At 51.4% G+C, this 20,122-nt stretch overlaps 10 non-coding genes across 10 annotated transcripts; all 10 read left to right on the plus strand.

The window, feature by feature from the left end:
* The first annotated feature begins 518 nt into the window (after nt 1–518).
* Nucleotides 519–710, plus strand: LOC132810792 (U2 spliceosomal RNA). Its single transcript, XR_009643097.1, has one exon. It is a non-coding gene; the product is annotated as a U2 spliceosomal RNA (small nuclear RNA).
* Nucleotides 711–2,513: 1,803 nt separating this feature from the next.
* On the plus strand, nt 2,514–2,705 carry LOC132810767 (U2 spliceosomal RNA). Its single transcript, XR_009643072.1, has one exon. It is a non-coding gene; the product is annotated as a U2 spliceosomal RNA (small nuclear RNA).
* A 1,803-nt stretch (nt 2,706–4,508) lies between these two features.
* LOC132810778 (U2 spliceosomal RNA) lies at nt 4,509–4,700 on the plus strand. The gene has a single exon (XR_009643083.1). It is a non-coding gene; the product is annotated as a U2 spliceosomal RNA (small nuclear RNA).
* Nucleotides 4,701–6,526: 1,826 nt separating this feature from the next.
* Nucleotides 6,527–6,718, plus strand: LOC132810789 (U2 spliceosomal RNA). Its single transcript, XR_009643094.1, has one exon. It is a non-coding gene; the product is annotated as a U2 spliceosomal RNA (small nuclear RNA).
* A 1,805-nt stretch (nt 6,719–8,523) lies between these two features.
* LOC132810800 (U2 spliceosomal RNA) lies at nt 8,524–8,715 on the plus strand. Its single transcript, XR_009643103.1, has one exon. It is a non-coding gene; the product is annotated as a U2 spliceosomal RNA (small nuclear RNA).
* Nucleotides 8,716–10,541: 1,826 nt separating this feature from the next.
* Nucleotides 10,542–10,733, plus strand: LOC132810793 (U2 spliceosomal RNA). Its single transcript, XR_009643098.1, has one exon. It is a non-coding gene; the product is annotated as a U2 spliceosomal RNA (small nuclear RNA).
* Nucleotides 10,734–12,531: 1,798 nt separating this feature from the next.
* On the plus strand, nt 12,532–12,723 carry LOC132810803 (U2 spliceosomal RNA). Its single transcript, XR_009643104.1, has one exon. It is a non-coding gene; the product is annotated as a U2 spliceosomal RNA (small nuclear RNA).
* A 1,824-nt stretch (nt 12,724–14,547) lies between these two features.
* On the plus strand, nt 14,548–14,739 carry LOC132810768 (U2 spliceosomal RNA). The gene has a single exon (XR_009643073.1). It is a non-coding gene; the product is annotated as a U2 spliceosomal RNA (small nuclear RNA).
* A 1,826-nt stretch (nt 14,740–16,565) lies between these two features.
* LOC132810769 (U2 spliceosomal RNA) lies at nt 16,566–16,757 on the plus strand. The gene has a single exon (XR_009643074.1). It is a non-coding gene; the product is annotated as a U2 spliceosomal RNA (small nuclear RNA).
* A 1,824-nt stretch (nt 16,758–18,581) lies between these two features.
* Nucleotides 18,582–18,773, plus strand: LOC132810770 (U2 spliceosomal RNA). Its single transcript, XR_009643075.1, has one exon. It is a non-coding gene; the product is annotated as a U2 spliceosomal RNA (small nuclear RNA).
* Nucleotides 18,774–20,122: the final 1,349 nt, after the last annotated feature.

The following is a 20,122-nucleotide window of genomic DNA, read 5'->3' on the forward strand; positions in this document are numbered from 1 at the left end:
AACACCGGAGGAACAAAGACATATTTGCAATTCAGGACAGCGAGTGTCTCGGGGGGGGGGGGAGGGTGGAGAACTTGCGAATGGTGGTGTTCCCGTGGATCTGCTGCCGTCATCCTTCGAGGCTGCGTTGGCATGGGTTTGCAAGGTGCTGCCTGAGGAATTCTGGTGAATCTTGTAGATGCCGTGGGGAATGAATGACCCTGCCGGGGGAATGAATGACCCTGCCGCCGCCGCTGTCCCCGATCACCGGGAGAAACCTCTCTGCAGTCGACCTGACGTGCGGTGGCTCCGGCCCGTGCCATCTGATTGGTCGTCAGCGCGACCTACGCGGCTACGTAACAGATGGAGAGAAAAGCACGGGGAAAGCACAGCGACTGCTGCAGAGTGATCTTCCGGTCTGGTTGGATATCTTGGAAGGAAGGTAGACGGTAAGGGAATAAAGGAACTTTGAATATCATCAAACTGATGGAAAGGATAGTCGGCAAATATGACCTCCACCGTTGGAGTATTAATGTGCTATCGCTTCTCGGCCTTTTGGCTTGGAATATGTGTAGTTTCTGTTCTTATCAGTTTAATCGCTGATATCTCCCGAAGGGGGGAGTGTTTGTATTAAATGGATTTTTGGAGCAGGGAGATGGCTTAAGGGCTTGCTCTGTCCTCTCCATGTATCAGCCTGGTATTGCAGTGTTTCCAGGAATGGTGCACCCAACGCTTACCCAAGTTCAAAAGCAGGTGAATGCAATGTGAATCTCTTGCCTTTGCTAGTTTGCCGTGTTGATGGCAGTCAGTGATTGTTGCATCTATTGTCTTTTCAGTTGCAGGAAACTATCGTCTTTTGTTACGGGTTTCTGTCTTATGAACCTGCTCTGCAGTTACCTGATGAAGGTGCAGCACGCAGAAAGCCAGGACAGGGGTAACCCCACGTGCTACAGGGAACATTCTGGAACCAGGGGCCTGCCAGGAAGGTAACTTGCCAATTTAAATGAATGGATTTGCCCTTGTCTGCCGTTTTGGGCTTCTGCGGTCGTTCTTGGAACGTATCCCACCGATGGTACGGCGGTGGCGGGGGGTGGGGTGACTGCTGTAATTTCAAAGAACCCCGTTGGCCTGAAACCTGGTGTTGTGGGATTTTTAACACAGTCAAATCAGGTTGTGGGATCCCATGACTCAGCCAATGTCAAATGGCTATCAGATCAGCCCCCACAGCCCCTTCCCAACCCCCCCGCCTCCCCCCCCACCCCCGAGGCAACAAATTTATCCTAATATTTTCTTGAACAAGAAAGAACTGTCTTTAGTCTGTTTCCTGAATAGAGTGAAACCCCCATCTCTGTTTGTTTCTTCGCAAACTACTGTACGGAAGCGACCTGCTTTAGTAGCTACGTCTGTACGTAAAGATTATTCACGCAGACGATCGCCCAAGGCTGGAACTGGCTTCAGCTCCCTGGTGCCACCAGGCAGCCGTACTAACCACTGATCCACTGTGCCACCCGTACGATTTGGAACGATTTGTCATCATTTGCGGTGCAAGTAGCGAAACAGTTGTCAGTTTGTCAACTGGGTCGGATTATAATGTTGTCAGCGATCTGCAGCAATGTGAACGGAGATGTCGAATCAAGCTGCTGGTGGTGATGAGGCGCGCTTGCAGCGTGACATGTTTACACGGGGAGATCAGCTCCCTCCCCATTCTCCAGAGAGTCGGATACAAGTAGAGAGGATATTGAGAGTGGACGATAAAGAAAGGGTGCACGGACGTAATTCGCTTTTCGCAACTTTTCGGATTGATGCGGAATGCCGAGGAGCGAATCCTGTACGTGAGGGAAACGATGATTGGCATTTATGGGCAAGCTACACCAACACAAGGGGAGGCAATGAATAGGATCTTTCCGTCAAGGCCAACATTTCTCGCCCATGCCGAGATCAGCCTGGTGGTGAGCTGCTCTCTCGAACCGCTGCAGTCCAAGTGCTGTCGGTAGCCCCGCGATGCTGTTTGGGCGGGGATTCCCGATTTTGACCCGGTAACACCGGAGGAACAAAGACATATTTGCAATTCAGGACAGCGAGTGTCTCGGGGGGTGGGGAGGGGGGAGAACTTGCGAATGGTGGTGTTCCCGTGGATCTGCTGCCGTCATCCTTCGAGGCTGCGTTGGCCATGGGTTTGCAAGGTGCTGCCTGAGGAATTCTGGTGAATCTTGTAGATGCCGGGGGAATGAATGACCCTGCCGCCGCCGCTGTCCCCGATCACCGGGAGAAACCTCTCTGCAGTCGACCTGACGTGCGGTGGCTCCGGCCCGTGCCATCTGATTGGTCGTCAGCGCGACCTACGCGGCTACGTAACAGATGGAGAGAAAAGCACGGGGAAAGCACAGCGACTGCTGCAGAGTGATCTTCCGGTCTGGTTGGATATCTTGGAAGGAAGGTAGACGGTAAGGGAATAAAGGAACTTTGAATATCATCAAACTGATGGAAAGGATAGTCGGCAAATATGACCTCCACCGTTGGAGTATTAATGTGCTATCGCTTCTCGGCCTTTTGGCTTGGAATATGTGTAGTTTCTGTTCTTATCAGTTTAATCGCTGATATCTCCCGAAGGTGGGAGTGTTTGTATTAAATGGATTTTTGGAGCAGGGAGATGGCTTAAGGGCTTGCTCTGTCCTCTCCATGTATCAGCCTGGTATTGCAGTGTTTCCAGGAATGGTGCACCCAACGCTTACCCAAGTTCAAAAGCAGGTGAATGCAATGTGAATCTCTTGCCTTTGCTAGTTTGCCGTGTTGATGGCAGTCAGTGATTGTTGCATCTATTGTCTTTTCAGTTGCAGGAAACTATCGTCTTTTGTTACGGGTTTTCTGTCTTATGAACCTGCTCTGCAGTTACCTGATGAAGGTGCAGCACGCAGAAAGCCAGGACAGGGGTAACCCCAACGTGCTACAGGGAACATTCTGGAACCAGGGGCCTGCCAGGAAGGTAACTTGCCAATTTAAATGAATGGATTTGCCCTTGTCTGCCGTTTTGGGCTTCTGCGGTCGTTCTTGGAACGTATCCCACCGATGGTACGGCGGTGGCGGGGGGTGGGGTGACTGCTGTAATTTCAAAGAACCCCGTTGGGCTGAAACCTGGTGTTGTGGGATTTTTAACACAGTCAAATCAGGTTGTGGGATCCCATGACTCAGCCAATGTCAAATGGCTATCAGATCAGCCCCCACAGCCCCTTCCCAACCCCCCCCGCCTCCCCCCCACCCCCGAGGCAACAAATTTATCCTAATATTTTCTTGAACAAGAAAGAAATGTCTTTAGTCTGTTTCCTGAATAGAGTGAAACCCCCATCTCTGTTTGTTTCTTCGCAAACTACTGTACGGAAGCGACCTGCTTTAGTAGCTACGTCTGTACGTAAAGATTATTCACGCAGACGATCGCCCAAGGCTGGAACTGGCTTCAGCTCCCTGGTGCCACCAGGCAGCCGTACTAACCACTGATCCACTGTGCCACCCGTACGATTTGGAACGATTTGTCATCATTTGCGGTGCAAGTAGCGAAACAGTTGTCAGTTTGTCAACTGGGTCGGATTATAATGTTGTCAGCGATCTGCAGCAATGTGAACGGAGATGTCGAATCAAGCTGCTGGTGGTGATGAGGCGCGCTTGCAGCGTGACATGTTTACACGGGGAGATCAGCTCCCTCCCCATTCTCCAGAGAGTCGGATACAAGTAGAGAGGATATTGAGAGTGGACGATAAAGAAAGGGTGCACGGACGTAATTCGCTTTTCGCAACTTTTCGGATTGATGCGGAATGCCGAGGAGCGAATCCTGTACGTGAGGGAAACGATGATTGGCATTTATGGGCAAGCTACACCAACACAAGGGGAGGCAATGAATAGGATCTTTCCGTCAAGGCCAACATTTCTCGCCCATGCCGAGATCAGCCTGGTGGTGAGCTGCTCTCTCGAACCGCTGCAGTCCAAGTGCTGTCGGTAGCCCCGCGATGCTGTTTGGGCGGGGATTCCCGATTTTGACCCGGTAACACCGGAGGAACAAAGACATATTTGCAATTCAGGACAGCGAGTGTCTCGGGGGGGGGGGGGGGGGAGAACTTGCGAATGGTGGTGTTCCCGTGGATCTGCTGCCGTCATCCTTCGAGGCTGCGTTGGCCATGGGTTTGCAAGGTGCTGCCTGAGGAATTCTGGTGAATCTTGTAGATGCCGGGGGAATGAATGACCCTGCCGCCGCCGCTGTCCCCGATCACCGGGAGAAACCTCTCTGCAGTCGACCTGACGTGCGGTGGCTCCGGCCCGTGCCATCTGATTGGTCGTCAGCGCGACCTACGCGGCTACGTAACAGATGGAGAGAAAAGCACGGGGAAAGCACAGCGACTGCTGCAGAGTGATCTTCCGGTCTGGTTGGATATCTTGGAAGGAAGGTAGACGGTAAGGGAATAAAGGAACTTTGAATATCATCAAACTGATGGAAAGGATAGTCGGCAAATATGACCTCCACCGTTGGAGTATTATGTGCTATCGCTTCTCGGCCTTTTGGCTTGGAATATGTGTAGTTTCTGTTCTTATCAGTTTAATCGCTGATATCTCCCGAAGGTGGGAGTGTTTGTATTAAATGGATTTTTGGAGCAGGGAGATGGCTTAAGGGCTTGCTCTGTCCTCTCCATGTATCAGCCTGGTATTGCAGTGTTTCCAGGAATGGTGCACCCAACGCTTACCCAAGTTCAAAAGCAGGTGAATGCAATGTGAATCTCTTGCCTTTGCTAGTTTGCCGTGTTGATGGCAGTCAGTGATTGTTGCATCTATTGTCTTTTCAGTTGCAGGAAACTATCGTCTTTTGTTACGGGTTTTCTGTCTTATGAACCTGCTCTGCAGTTACCTGATGAAGGTGCAGCACGCAGAAAGCCAGGACAGGGGTAACCCCAACGTGCTACAGGGAACATTCTGGAACCAGGGGCCTGCCAGGAAGGTAACTTGCCAATTTAAATGAATGGATTTGCCCTTGTCTGCCGTTTTGGGCTTCTGCGGTCGTTCTTGGAACGTATCCCACCGATGGTACGGCGGTGGCGGGGGGTGGGGTGACTGCTGTAATTTCAAAGAACCCCGTTGGCCTGAAACCTGGTGTTGTGGGATTTTTAACACAGTCAAATCAGGTTGTGGGATCCCATGACTCAGCCAATGTCAAATGGCTATCAGATCAGCCCCCACAGCCCCTTCCCAACCCCCCCGCCTCCCCCCCCACCCCCGAGGCAACAAATTTATCCTAATATTTTCTTGAACAAGAAAGAAATGTCTTTAGTCTGTTTCCTGAATAGAGTGAAACCCCCATCTCTGTTTGTTTCTTCGCAAACTACTGTACGGAAGCGACCTGCTTTAGTAGCTACGTCTGTACGTAAAGATTATTCACGCAGACGATCGCCCAAGGCTGGAACTGGCTTCAGCTCCCTGGTGCCACCAGGCAGCCGTACTAACCACTGATCCACTGTGCCACCCGTACGATTTGGAACGATTTGTCATCATTTGCGGTGCAAGTAGCGAAACAGTTGTCAGTTTGTCAACTGGGTCGGATTATAATGTTGTCAGCGATCTGCAGCAATGTGAACGGAGATGTCGAATCAAGCTGCTGGTGGTGATGAGGCGCGCGTGCAGCGTGACATGTTTACACGGGGAGATCAGCTCCCTCCCCATTCTCCAGAGAGTCGGATACAAGTAGAGAGGATATTGAGAGTGGACGATAAAGAAAGGGTGCACGGACGTAATTCGCTTTTCGCAACTTTTCGGATTGATGCGGAATGCCGAGGAGCGAATCCTGTACGTGAGGGAAACGATGATTGGCATTTATGGGCAAGCTACACCAACACAAGGGGAGGCAATGAATAGGATCTTTCCGTCAAGGCCAACATTTCTCGCCCATGCCGAGATCAGCCTGGTGGTGAGCTGCTCTCTCGAACCGCTGCAGTCCAAGTGCTGTCGGTAGCCCCGCGATGCTGTTTGGGCGGGGATTCCCGATTTTGACCCGGTAACACCGGAGGAACAAAGACATATTTGCAATTCAGGACAGCGAGTGTCTCGGGGGGTGGGGAGGGGGGAGAACTTGCGAATGGTGGTGTTCCCGTGGATCTGCTGCCGTCATCCTTCGAGGCTGCGTTGGCCATGGGTTTGCAAGGTGCTGCCTGAGGAATTCTGGTGAATCTTGTAGATGCCGGGGGAATGAATGACCCTGCCGGGGGAATGAATGACCCTGCCGCCGCCGCTGTCCCCGATCACCGGGAGAAACCTCTCTGCAGTCGACCTGACGTGCGGTGGCTCCGGCCCGTGCCATCTGATTGGTCGTCAGCGCGACCTACGCGGCTACGTAACAGATGGAGAGAAAAGCACGGGGAAAGCACAGCGACTGCTGCAGAGTGATCTTCCGGTCTGGTTGGATATCTTGGAAGGAAGGTAGACGGTAAGGGAATAAAGGAACTTTGAATATCATCAAACTGATGGAAAGGATAGTCGGCAAATATGACCTCCACCGTTGGAGTATTAATGTGCTATCGCTTCTCGGCCTTTTGGCTTGGAATATGTGTAGTTTCTGTTCTTATCAGTTTAATCGCTGATATCTCCCGAAGGTGGGAGTGTTTGTATTAAATGGATTTTTGGAGCAGGGAGATGGCTTAAGGGCTTGCTCTGTCCTCTCCATGTATCAGCCTGGTATTGCAGTGTTTCCAGGAATGGTGCACCCAACGCTTACCCAAGTTCAAAAGCAGGTGAATGCAATGTGAATCTCTTGCCTTTGCTAGTTTGCCGTGTTGATGGCAGTCAGTGATTGTTGCATCTATTGTCTTTTCAGTTGCAGGAAACTATCGTCTTTTGTTACGGGTTTTCTGTCTTATGAACCTGCTCTGCAGTTACCTGATGAAGGTGCAGCACGCAGAAAGCCAGGACAGGGGTAACCCCAACGTGCTACAGGGAACATTCTGGAACCAGGGGCCTGCCAGGAAGGTAACTTGCCAATTTAAATGAATGGATTTGCCCTTGTCTGCCGTTTTGGGCTTCTGCGGTCGTTCTTGGAACGTATCCCACCGATGGTACGGCGGTGGCGGGGGGTGGGGTGACTGCTGTAATTTCAAAGAACCCCGTTGGGCTGAAACCTGGTGTTGTGGGATTTTTAACACAGTCAAATCAGGTTGTGGGATCCCATGACTCAGCCAATGTCAAATGGCTATCAGATCAGCCCCCACAGCCCCTTCCCAACCCCCCCGCCTCCCCCCCCACCCCCGAGGCAACAAATTTATCCTAATATTTTCTTGAACAAGAAAGAACTGTCTTTAGTCTGTTTCCTGAATAGAGTGAAACCCCCATCTCTGTTTGTTTCTTCGCAAACTACTGTACGGAAGCGACCTGCTTTAGTAGCTACGTCTGTACGTAAAGATTATTCACGCAGACGATCGCCCAAGGCTGGAACTGGCTTCAGCTCCCTGGTGCCACCAGGCAGCCGTACTAACCACTGATCCACTGTGCCACCCGTACGATTTGGAACGATTTGTCATCATTTGCGGTGCAAGTAGCGAAACAGTTGTCAGTTTGTCAACTGGGTCGGATTATAATGTTGTCAGCGATCTGCAGCAATGTGAACGGAGATGTCGAATCAAGCTGCTGGTGGTGATGAGGCGCGCTTGCAGCGTGACATGTTTACACGGGGAGATCAGCTCCCTCCCCATTCTCCAGAGAGTCGGATACAAGTAGAGAGGATATTGAGAGTGGACGATAAAGAAAGGGTGCACGGACGTAATTCGCTTTTCGCAACTTTTCGGATTGATGCGGAATGCCGAGGAGCGAATCCTGTACGTGAGGGAAACGATGATTGGCATTTATGGGCAAGCTACACCAACACAAGGGGAGGCAATGAATAGGATCTTTCCGTCAAGGCCAACATTTCTCGCCCATGCCGAGATCAGCCTGGTGGTGAGCTGCTCTCTCGAACCGCTGCAGTCCAAGTGCTGTCGGTAGCCCCGCGATGCTGTTTGGGCGGGGATTCCCGATTTTGACCCGGTAACACCGGAGGAACAAAGACATATTTGCAATTCAGGACAGCGAGTGTCTCGGGGGGTGGGGAGGGGGGAGAACTTGCGAATGGTGGTGTTCCCGTGGATCTGCTGCCGTCATCCTTCGAGGCTGCGTTGGCCATGGGTTTGCAAGGTGCTGCCTGAGGAATTCTGGTGAATCTTGTAGATGCCGGGGGAATGAATGACCCTGCCGCCGCCGCTGTCCCCGATCACCGGGAGAAACCTCTCTGCAGTCGACCTGACGTGCGGTGGCTCCGGCCCGTGCCATCTGATTGGTCGTCAGCGCGACCTACGCGGCTACGTAACAGATGGAGAGAAAAGCACGGGGAAAGCACAGCGACTGCTGCAGAGTGATCTTCCGGTCTGGTTGGATATCTTGGAAGGAAGGTAGACGGTAAGGGAATAAAGGAACTTTGAATATCATCAAACTGATGGAAAGGATAGTCGGCAAATATGACCTCCACCGTTGGAGTATTAATGTGCTATCGCTTCTCGGCCTTTTGGCTTGGAATATGTGTAGTTTCTGTTCTTATCAGTTTAATCGCTGATATCTCCCGAAGGTGGGAGTGTTTGTATTAAATGGATTTTTGGAGCAGGGAGATGGCTTAAGGGCTTGCTCTGTCCTCTCCATGTATCAGCCTGGTATTGCAGTGTTTCCAGGAATGGTGCACCCAACGCTTACCCAAGTTCAAAAGCAGGTGAATGCAATGTGAATCTCTTGCCTTTGCTAGTTTGCCGTGTTGATGGCAGTCAGTGATTGTTGCATCTATTGTCTTTTCAGTTGCAGGAAACTATCGTCTTTTGTTACGGGTTTTCTGTCTTATGAACCTGCTCTGCAGTTACCTGATGAAGGTGCAGCACGCAGAAAGCCAGGACAGGGGTAACCCCAACGTGCTACAGGGAACATTCTGGAACCAGGGGCCTGCCAGGAAGGTAACTTGCCAATTTAAATGAATGGATTTGCCCTTGTCTGCCGTTTTGGGCTTCTGCGGTCGTTCTTGGAACGTATCCCACCGATGGTACGGCGGTGGCGGGGGGTGGGGTGACTGCTGTAATTTCAAAGAACCCCGTTGGCCTGAAACCTGGTGTTGTGGGATTTTTAACACAGTCAAATCAGGTTGTGGGATCCCATGACTCAGCCAATGTCAAATGGCTATCAGATCAGCCCCCACAGCCCCTTCCCAACCCCCCCGCCTCCCCCCCCACCCCCGAGGCAACAAATTTATCCTAATATTTTCTTGAACAAGAAAGAAATGTCTTTAGTCTGTTTCCTGAATAGAGTGAAACCCCCATCTCTGTTTGTTTCTTCGCAAACTACTGTACGGAAGCGACCTGCTTTAGTAGCTACGTCTGTACGTAAAGATTATTCACGCAGACGATCGCCCAAGGCTGGAACTGGCTTCAGCTCCCTGGTGCCACCAGGCAGCCGTACTAACCACTGATCCACTGTGCCACCCGTACGATTTGGAACGATTTGTCATCATTTGCGGTGCAAGTAGCGAAACAGTTGTCAGTTTGTCAACTGGGTCGGATTATAATGTTGTCAGCGATCTGCAGCAATGTGAACGGAGATGTCGAATCAAGCTGCTGGTGGTGATGAGGCGCGCTTGCAGCGTGACATGTTTACACGGGGAGATCAGCTCCCTCCCCATTCTCCAGAGAGTCGGATACAAGTAGAGAGGATATTGAGAGTGGACGATAAAGAAAGGGTGCACGGACGTAATTCGCTTTTCGCAACTTTTCGGATTGATGCGGAATGCCGAGGAGCGAATCCTGTACGTGAGGGAAACGATGATTGGCATTTATGGGCAAGCTACACCAACACAAGGGGAGGCAATGAATAGGATCTTTCCGTCAAGGCCAACATTTCTCGCCCATGCCGAGATCAGCCTGGTGGTGAGCTGCTCTCTCGAACCGCTGCAGTCCAAGTGCTGTCGGTAGCCCCGCGATGCTGTTTGGGCGGGGATTCCCGATTTTGACCCGGTAACACCGGAGGAACAAAGACATATTTGCAATTCAGGACAGCGAGTGTCTCGGGGGGTGGGGAGGGGGGAGAACTTGCGAATGGTGGTGTTCCCGTGGATCTGCTGCCGTCATCCTTCGAGGCTGCGTTGGCCATGGGTTTGCAAGGTGCTGCCTGAGGAATTCTGGTGAATCTTGTAGATGCCGGGGGAATGAATGACCCTGCCGGGGGAATGAATGACCCTGCCGCCGCCGCTGTCCCCGATCACCGGGAGAAACCTCTCTGCAGTCGACCTGACGTGCGGTGGCTCCGGCCCGTGCCATCTGATTGGTCGTCAGCGCGACCTACGCGGCTACGTAACAGATGGAGAGAAAAGCACGGGGAAAGCACAGCGACTGCTGCAGAGTGATCTTCCGGTCTGGTTGGATATCTTGGAAGGAAGGTAGACGGTAAGGGAATAAAGGAACTTTGAATATCATCAAACTGATGGAAAGGATAGTCGGCAAATATGACCTCCACCGTTGGAGTATTAATGTGCTATCGCTTCTCGGCCATTTGGCTTGGAATATGTGTAGTTTCTGTTCTTATCAGTTTAATCGCTGATATCTCCCGAAGGTGGGAGTGTTTGTATTAAATGGATTTTTGGAGCAGGGAGATGGCTTAAGGGCTTGCTCTGTCCTCTCCATGTATCAGCCTGGTATTGCAGTGTTTCCAGGAATGGTGCACCCAACGCTTACCCAAGTTCAAAAGCAGGTGAATGCAATGTGAATCTCTTGCCTTTGCTAGTTTGCCGTGTTGATGGCAGTCAGTGATTGTTGCATCTATTGTCTTTTCAGTTGCAGGAAACTATCGTCTTTTGTTACGGGTTTTCTGTCTTATGAACCTGCTCTGCAGTTACCTGATGAAGGTGCAGCACGCAGAAAGCCAGGACAGGGGTAACCCCAACGTGCTACAGGGAACATTCTGGAACCAGGGGCCTGCCAGGAAGGTAACTTGCCAATTTAAATGAATGGATTTGCCCTTGTCTGCCGTTTTGGGCTTCTGCGGTCGTTCTTGGAACGTATCCCACCGATGGTACGGCGGTGGCGGGGGGTGGGGTGACTGCTGTAATTTCAAAGAACCCCGTTGGGCTGAAACCTGGTGTTGTGGGATTTTTAACACAGTCAAATCAGGTTGTGGGATCCCATGACTCAGCCAATGTCAAATGGCTATCAGATCAGCCCCCACAGCCCCTTCCCAACCCCCCCGCCTCCCCCCCCACCCCCGAGGCAACAAATTTATCCTAATATTTTCTTGAACAAGAAAGAAATGTCTTTGGTCTGTTTCCTGAATAGAGTGAAACCCCCATCTCTGTTTGTTTCTTCGCACACTACTGTACGGAAGCGACCTGCTTTAGTAGCTACGTCTGTACGTAAAGATTATTCACGCAGACGATCGCCCAAGGCTGGAACTGGCTTCAGCTCCCTGGTGCCACCAGGCAGCCGTACTAACCACTGATCCACTGTGCCACCCGTACGATTTGGAACGATTTGTCATCATTTGCGGTGCAAGTAGCGAAACAGTTGTCAGTTTGTCAACTGGGTCGGATTATAATGTTGTCAGCGATCTGCAGCAATGTGAACGGAGATGTCGAATCGAGCTGCTGGTGGTGATGAGGCGCGCTTGCAGCGTGACATGTTTACACGGGGAGATCAGCTCCCTCCCCATTCTCCAGAGAGTCGGATACAAGTAGAGAGGATATTGAGAGTGGACGATAAAGAAAGGGTGCACGGACGTAATTCGCTTTTCGCAACTTTTCGGATTGATGCGGAATGCCGAGGAGCGAATCCTGTACGTGAGGGAAACGATGATTGGCATTTATGGGCAAGCTACACCAACACAAGGGGAGGCAATGAATAGGATCTTTCCGTCAAGGCCAACATTTCTCGCCCATGCCGAGATCAGCCTGGTGGTGAGCTGCTCTCTCGAGCCGCTGCAGTCCAAGTGCTGTCGGTAGCCCCGCGATGCTGTTTGGGCGGGGATTCCCGATTTTGACCCGGTAACACCGGAGGAACAAAGACATATTTGCAATTCAGGACAGCGAGTGTCTCGGAGTGGGGGGAGAACTTGCGAATGGTGGTGTTCCCGTGGATCTGCTGCCGTCATCCTTCGAGGCTGCGTTGGCCATGGGTTTGCAAGGTGCTGCCTGAGGAATTCTGGTGAATCTTGTAGATGCCGGGGGAATGAATGACCCTGCCGCCGCCGCTGTCCCCGATCACCGGGAGAAACCTCTCTGCAGTCGACCTGACGTGCGGTGGCTCCGGCCCGTGCCATCTGATTGGTCGTCAGCGCGACCTACGCGGCTACGTAACAGATGGAGAGAAAAGCACGGGGAAAGCACAGCGACTGCTGCAGAGTGATCTTCCGGTCTGGTTGGATATCTTGGAAGGAAGGTAGACGGTAAGGGAATAAAGGAACTTTGAATATCATCAAACTGATGGAAAGGATAGTCGGCAAATATGACCTCCACCGTTGGAGTATTAATGTGCTATCGCTTCTCGGCCTTTTGGCTTGGAATATGTGTAGTTTCTGTTCTTATCAGTTTAATCGCTGATATCTCCCGAAGGTGGGAGTGTTTGTATTAAATGGATTTTTGGAGCAGGGAGATGGCTTAAGGGCTTGCTCTGTCCTCTCCATGTATCAGCCTGGTATTGCAGTGTTTCCAGGAATGGTGCACCCAACGCTTACCCAAGTTCAAAAGCAGGTGAATGCAATGTGAATCTCTTGCCTTTGCTAGTTTGCCGTGTTGATGGCAGTCAGTGATTGTTGCATCTATTGTCTTTTCAGTTGCAGGAAACTATCGTCTTTTGTTACGGGTTTTCTGTCTTATGAACCTGCTCTGCAGTTACCTGATGAAGGTGCAGCACGCAGAAAGCCAGGACAGGGGTAACCCCAACGTGCTACAGGGAACATTCTGGAACCAGGGGCCTGCCAGGAAGGTAACTTGCCAATTTAAATGAATGGATTTGCCCTTGTCTGCCGTTTTGGGCTTCTGCGGTCGTTCTTGGAACGTATCCCACCGATGGTACGGCGGTGGCGGGGGGTGGGGTGACTGCTGTAATTTCAAAGAACCCCGTTGGCCTGAAACCTGGTGTTGTGGGATTTTTAACACAGTCAAATCAGGTTGTGGGATCCCATGACTCAGCCAATGTCAAATGGCTATCAGATCAGCCCCCACAGCCCCTTCCCAACCCCCCCGCCTCCCCCCCCACCCCCGAGGCAACAAATTTATCCTAATATTTTCTTGAACAAGAAAGAAATGTCTTTGGTCTGTTTCCTGAATAGAGTGAAACCCCCATCTCTGTTTGTTTCTTCGCAAACTACTGTACGGAAGCGACCTGCTTTAGTAGCTACGTCTGTACGTAAAGATTATTCACGCAGACGATCGCCCAAGGCTGGAACTGGCTTCAGCTCCCTGGTGCCACCAGGCAGCCGTACTAACCACTGATCCACTGTGCCACCCGTACGATTTGGAACGATTTGTCATCATTTGCGGTGCAAGTAGCGAAACAGTTGTCAGTTTGTCAACTGGGTCGGATTATAATGTTGTCAGCGATCTGCAGCAATGTGAACGGAGATGTCGAATCGAGCTGCTGGTGGTGATGAGGCGCGCTTGCAGCGTGACATGTTTACACGGGGAGATCAGCTCCCTCCCCATTCTCCAGAGAGTCGGATACAAGTAGAGAGGATATTGAGAGTGGACGATAAAGAAAGGGTGCACGGACGTAATTCGCTTTTCGCAACTTTTCGGATTGATGCGGAATGCCGAGGAGCGAATCCTGTACGTGAGGGAAACGATGATTGGCATTTATGGGCAAGCTACACCAACACAAGGGGAGGCAATGAATAGGATCTTTCCGTCAAGGCCAACATTTCTCGCCCATGCCGAGATCAGCCTGGTGGTGAGCTGCTCTCTCGAACCGCTGCAGTCCAAGTGCTGTCGGTAGCCCCGCGATGCTGTTTGGGCGGGGATTCCCGATTTTGACCCGGTAACACCGGAGGAACAAAGACATATTTGCAATTCAGGACAGCGAGTGTCTCGGGGGGGGGGGGGTGGAGAACTTGCGAATGGTGGTGTTCCCGTGGATCTGCTGCCGTCATCCTTCGAGGCTGCGTTGGCCATGGGTTTGCAAGGTGCTGCCTGAGGAATTCTGGTGAATCTTGTAGATGCCGGGGGAATGAATGACCCTGCCGGGGGAATGAATGACCCTGCCGCCGCCGCTGTCCCCGATCACCGGGAGAAACCTCTCTGCAGTCGACCTGACGTGCGGTGGCTCCGGCCCGTGCCATCTGATTGGTCGTCAGCGCGACCTACGCGGCTACGTAACAGATGGAGAGAAAAGCACGGGGAAAGCACAGCGACTGCTGCAGAGTGATCTTCCGGTCTGGTTGGATATCTTGGAAGGAAGGTAGACGGTAAGGGAATAAAGGAACTTTGAATATCATCAAACTGATGGAAAGGATAGTCGGCAAATATGACCTCCACCGTTGGAGTATTAATGTGCTATCGCTTCTCGGCCTTTTGGCTTGGAATATGTGTAGTTTCTGTTCTTATCAGTTTAATCGCTGATATCTCCCGAAGGTGGGAGTGTTTGTATTAAATGGATTTTTGGAGCAGGGAGATGGCTTAAGGGCTTGCTCTGTCCTCTCCATGTATCAGCCTGGTATTGCAGTGTTTCCAGGAATGGTGCACCCAACGCTTACCCAAGTTCAAAAGCAGGTGAATGCAATGTGAATCTCTTGCCTTTGCTAGTTTGCCGTGTTGATGGCAGTCAGTGATTGTTGCATCTATTGTCTTTTCAGTTGCAGGAAACTATCGTCTTTTGTTACGGGTTTTCTGTCTTATGAACCTGCTCTGCAGTTACCTGATGAAGGTGCAGCACGCAGAAAGCCAGGACAGGGGTAACCCCAACGTGCTACAGGGAACATTCTGGAACCAGGGGCCTGCCAGGAAGGTAACTTGCCAATTTAAATGAATGGATTTGCCCTTGTCTGCCGTTTTGGGCTTCTGCGGTCGTTCTTGGAACGTATCCCACCGATGGTACGGCGGTGGCGGGGGGTGGGGTGACTGCTGTAATTTCAAAGAACCCCGTTGGCCTGAAACCTGGTGTTGTGGGATTTTTAACACAGTCAAATCAGGTTGTGGGATCCCATGACTCAGCCAATGTCAAATGGCTATCAGATCAGCCCCCACAGCCCCTTCCCAACCCCCCCGCCTCCCCCCCCACCCCCGAGGCAACAAATTTATCCTAATATTTTCTTGAACAAGAAAGAAATGTCTTTAGTCTGTTTCCTGAATAGAGTGAAACCCCCCTCTCTGTTTGTTTCTTCGCAAACTACTGTACGGAAGCGACCTGCTTTAGTAGCTACGTCTGTACGTAAAGATTATTCACGCAGACGATCGCCCAAGGCTGGAACTGGCTTCAGCTCCCTGGTGCCACCAGGCAGCCGTACTAACCACTGATCCACTGTGCCACCCGTACGATTTGGAACGATTTGTCATCATTTGCGGTGCAAGTAGCGAAACAGTTGTCAGTTTGTCAACTGGGTCGGATTATAATGTTGTCAGCGATCTGCAGCAATGTGAACGGAGATGTCGAATCAAGCTGCTGGTGGTGATGAGGCGCGCTTGCAGCGTGACATGTTTACACGGGGAGATCAGCTCCCTCCCCATTCTCCAGAGAGTCGGATACAAGTAGAGAGGATATTGAGAGTGGACGATAAAGAAAGGGTGCACGGACGTAATTCGCTTTTCGCAACTTTTCGGATTGATGCGGAATGCCGAGGAGCGAATCCTGTACGTGAGGGAAACGATGATTGGCATTTATGGGCAAGCTACACCAACACAAGGGGAGGCAATGAATAGGATCTTTCCGTCAAGGCCAACATTTCTCGCCCATGCCGAGATCAGCCTGGTGGTGAGCTGCTCTCTCGAACCGCTGCAGTCCAAGTGCTGTCGGTAGCCCCGCGATGCTGTTTGGGCGGGGATTCCCGATTTTGACCCGGTAACACCGGAGGAACAAAGACATATTTGCAATTCAGGACAGCGAGTGTCTCGGGGGGTGGGGAGGGGGGAGAACTTGCGAATGGTGGTGTTCCTGTGGATCTGCTGCCGTCATCCTTCGAGGCTGCGTTGGCCATGGGTTTGCAAGGTGCTGCCTGAGGAATTCTGGTGAATCTTGTAGATGCCGGGGGAATGAATGACCCTGCCGGGGGAATGAATGACCCTGCCGCCGCCGCTGTCCCCGATCACCGGGAGAAACCTCTCTGCAGTCGACCTGACGTGCGGTGGCTCCGGCCCGTGCCATCTGATTGGTCGTCAGCGCGACCTACGCGGCTACGTAACAGATGGAGAGAAAAGCACGGGGAAAGCACAGCGACTGCTGCAGAGTGATCTTCCGGTCTGGTTGGATATCTTGGAAGGAAGGTAGACGGTAAGGGAATAAAGGAACTTTGAATATCATCAAACTGATGGAAAGGATAGTCGGCAAATATGACCTCCACCGTTGGAGTATTAATGTGCTATCGCTTCTCGGCCTTTTGGCTTGGAATATGTGTAGTTTCTGTTCTTATCAGTTTAATCGCTGATATCTCCCGAAGGTGGGAGTGTTTGTATTAAATGGATTTTTGGAGCAGGGAGATGGCTTAAGGGCTTGCTCTGTCCTCTCCATGTATCAGCCTGGTATTGCAGTGTTTCCAGGAATGGTGCACCCAACGCTTACCCAAGTTCAAAAGCAGGTGAATGCAATGTGAATCTCTTGCCTTTGCTAGTTTGCCGTGTTGATGGCAGTCAGTGATTGTTGCATCTATTGTCTTTTCAGTTGCAGGAAACTATCGTCTTTTGTTACGGGTTTTCTGTCTTATGAACCTGCTCTGCAGTTACCTGATGAAGGTGCAGCACGCAGAAAGCCAGGACAGGGGTAACCCCAACGTGCTACAGGGAACATTCTGGAACCAGGGGCCTGCCAGGAAGGTAACTTGCCAATTTAAATGAATGGATTTGCCCTTGTCTGCCGTTTTGGGCTTCTGCGGTCGTTCTTGGAACGTATCCCACCGATGGTACGGCGGTGGCGGGGGGTGGGGTGACTGCTGTAATTTCAAAGAACCCCGTTGGGCTGAAACCTGGTGTTGTGGGATTTTTAACACAGTCAAATCAGGTTGTGGGATCCCATGACTCAGCCAATGTCAAATGGCTATCAGATCAGCCCCCACAGCCCCTTCCCAACCCCCCCGCCTCCCCCCCCACCCCCGAGGCAACAAATTTATCCTAATATTTTCTTGAACAAGAAAGAAATGTCTTTGGTCTGTTTCCTGAATAGAGTGAAACCCCCATCTCTGTTTGTTTCTTCGCAAACTACTGTACGGAAGCGACCTGCTTTAGTAGCTACGTCTGTACGTAAAGATTATTCACGCAGACGATCGCCCAAGGCTGGAACTGGCTTCAGCTCCCTGGTGCCACCAGGCAGCCGTACTAACCACTGATCCACTGTGCCACCCGTACGATTTGGAACGATTTGTCATCATTTGCGGTGCAAGTAGCGAAACAGTTGTCAGTTTGTCAACTGGGTCGGATTATAATGTTGTCAGCGATCTGCAGCAATGTGAACGGAGATGTCGAATCGAGCTGCTGGTGGTGATGAGGCGCGCTTGCAGCGTGACATGTTTACACGGGGAGATCAGCTCCCTCCCCATTCTCCAGAGAGTCGGATACAAGTAGAGAGGATATTGAGAGTGGACGATAAAGAAAGGGTGCACGGACGTAATTCGCTTTTCGCAACTTTTCGGATTGATGCGGAATGCCGAGGAGCGAATCCTGTACGTGAGGGAAACGATGATTGGCATTTATGGGCAAGCTACACCAACACAAGGGGAGGCAATGAATAGGATCTTTCCGTCAAGGCCAACATTTCTCGCCCATGCCGAGATCAGCCTGGTGGTGAGCTGCTCTCTCGAACCGCTGCAGTCCAAGTGCTGTCGGTAGCCCCGCGATGCTGTTTGGGCGGGGATTCCCGATTTTGACCCGGTAACACCGGAGGAACAAAGACATATTTGCAATTCAGGACAGCGAGTGTCTCGGGGGGGGGGAGGGGGAGAACTTGCGAATGGTGGTGTTCCCGTGGATCTGCTGCCGTCATCCTTCGAGGCTGCGTTGGCCATGGGTTTGCAAGGTGCTGCCTGAGGAATTCTGGTGAATCTTGTAGATGCCGGGGGAATGAATGACCCTGCCGGGGGAATGAATGACCCTGCCGCCGCCGCTGTCCCCGATCACCGGGAGAAACCTCTCTGCAGTCGACCTGACGTGCGGTGGCTCCGGCCCGTGCCATCTGATTGGTCGTCAGCGCGACCTACGCGGCTACGTAACAGATGGAGAGAAAAGCACGGGGAAAGCACAGCGACTGCTGCAGAGTGATCTTCCGGTCTGGTTGGATATCTTGGAAGGAAGGTAGACGGTAAGGGAATAAAGGAACTTTGAATATCATCAAACTGATGGAAAGGATAGTCGGCAAATATGACCTCCACCGTTGGAGTATTAATGTGCTATCGCTTCTCGGCCTTTTGGCTTGGAATATGTGTAGTTTCTGTTCTTATCAGTTTAATCGCTGATATCTCCCGAAGGTGGGAGTGTTTGTATTAAATGGATTTTTGGAGCAGGGAGATGGCTTAAGGGCTTGCTCTGTCCTCTCCATGTATCAGCCTGGTATTGCAGTGTTTCCAGGAATGGTGCACCCAACGCTTACCCAAGTTCAAAAGCAGGTGAATGCAATGTGAATCTCTTGCCTTTGCTAGTTTGCCGTGTTGATGGCAGTCAGTGATTGTTGCATCTATTGTCTTTTCAGTTGCAGGAAACTATCGTCTTTTGTTACGGGTTTTCTGTCTTATGAACCTGCTCTGCAGTTACCTGATGAAGGTGCAGCACGCAGAAAGCCAGGACAGGGGTAACCCCAACGTGCTACAGGGAACATTCTGGAACCAGGGGCCTGCCAGGAAGGTAACTTGCCAATTTAAATGAATGGATTTGCCCTTGTCTGCCGTTTTGGGCTTCTGCGGTCGTTCTTGGAACGTATCCCACCGATGGTACGGCGGTGGCGGGGGGTGGGGTGACTGCTGTAATTTCAAAGAACCCCGTTGGCCTGAAACCTGGTGTTGTGGGATTTTTAACACAGTCAAATCAGGTTGTGGGATCCCATGACTCAGCCAATGTCAAATGGCTATCAGATCAGCCCCCACAGCCCCTTCCCAACCCCCCCGCCTCCCCCCCCACCCCCGAGGCAACAAATTTATCCTAATATTTTCTTGAACAAGAAAGAAATGTCTTTGGTCTGTTTCCTGAATAGAGTGAAACCCCCATCTCTGTTTGTTTCTTCGCAAACTACTGTACGGAAGCGACCTGCTTTAGTAGCTACGTCTGTACGTAAAGATTATTCACGCAGACGATCGCCCAAGGCTGGAACTGGCTTCAGCTCCCTGGTGCCACCAGGCAGCCGTACTAACCACTGATCCACTGTGCCACCCGTACGATTTGGAACGATTTGTCATCATTTGCGGTGCAAGTAGCGAAACAGTTGTCAGTTTGTCAACTGGGTCGGATTATAATGTTGTCAGCGATCTGCAGCAATGTGAACGGAGATGTCGAATCGAGCTGCTGGTGGTGATGAGGCGCGCTTGCAGCGTGACATGTTTACACGGGGAGATCAGCTCCCTCCCCATTCTCCAGAGAGTCGGATACAAGTAGAGAGGATATTGAGAGTGGACGATAAAGAAAGGGTGCACGGACGTAATTCGCTTTTCGCAACTTTTCGGATTGATGCGGAATGCCGAGGAGCGAATCCTGTACGTGAGGGAAACGATGATTGGCATTTATGGGCAAGCTACACCAACACAAGGGGAGGCAATGAATAGGATCTTTCCGTCAAGGCCAACATTTCTCGCCCATGCCGAGATCAGCCTGGTGGTGAGCTGCTCTCTCGAACCGCTGCAGTCCAAGTGCTGTCGGTAGCCCCGCGATGCTGTTTGGGCGGGGATTCCCGATTTTGACCCGGTAACACCGGAGGAACAAAGACATATTTGCAATTCAGGACAG

The sequence above is a fragment of the Hemiscyllium ocellatum genome, unplaced genomic scaffold, assembly GCF_020745735.1.
Source record: "Hemiscyllium ocellatum isolate sHemOce1 unplaced genomic scaffold, sHemOce1.pat.X.cur. scaffold_1938_pat_ctg1, whole genome shotgun sequence".
Classification (NCBI taxonomy): Eukaryota; Metazoa; Chordata; class Chondrichthyes; order Orectolobiformes; family Hemiscylliidae; genus Hemiscyllium; species Hemiscyllium ocellatum.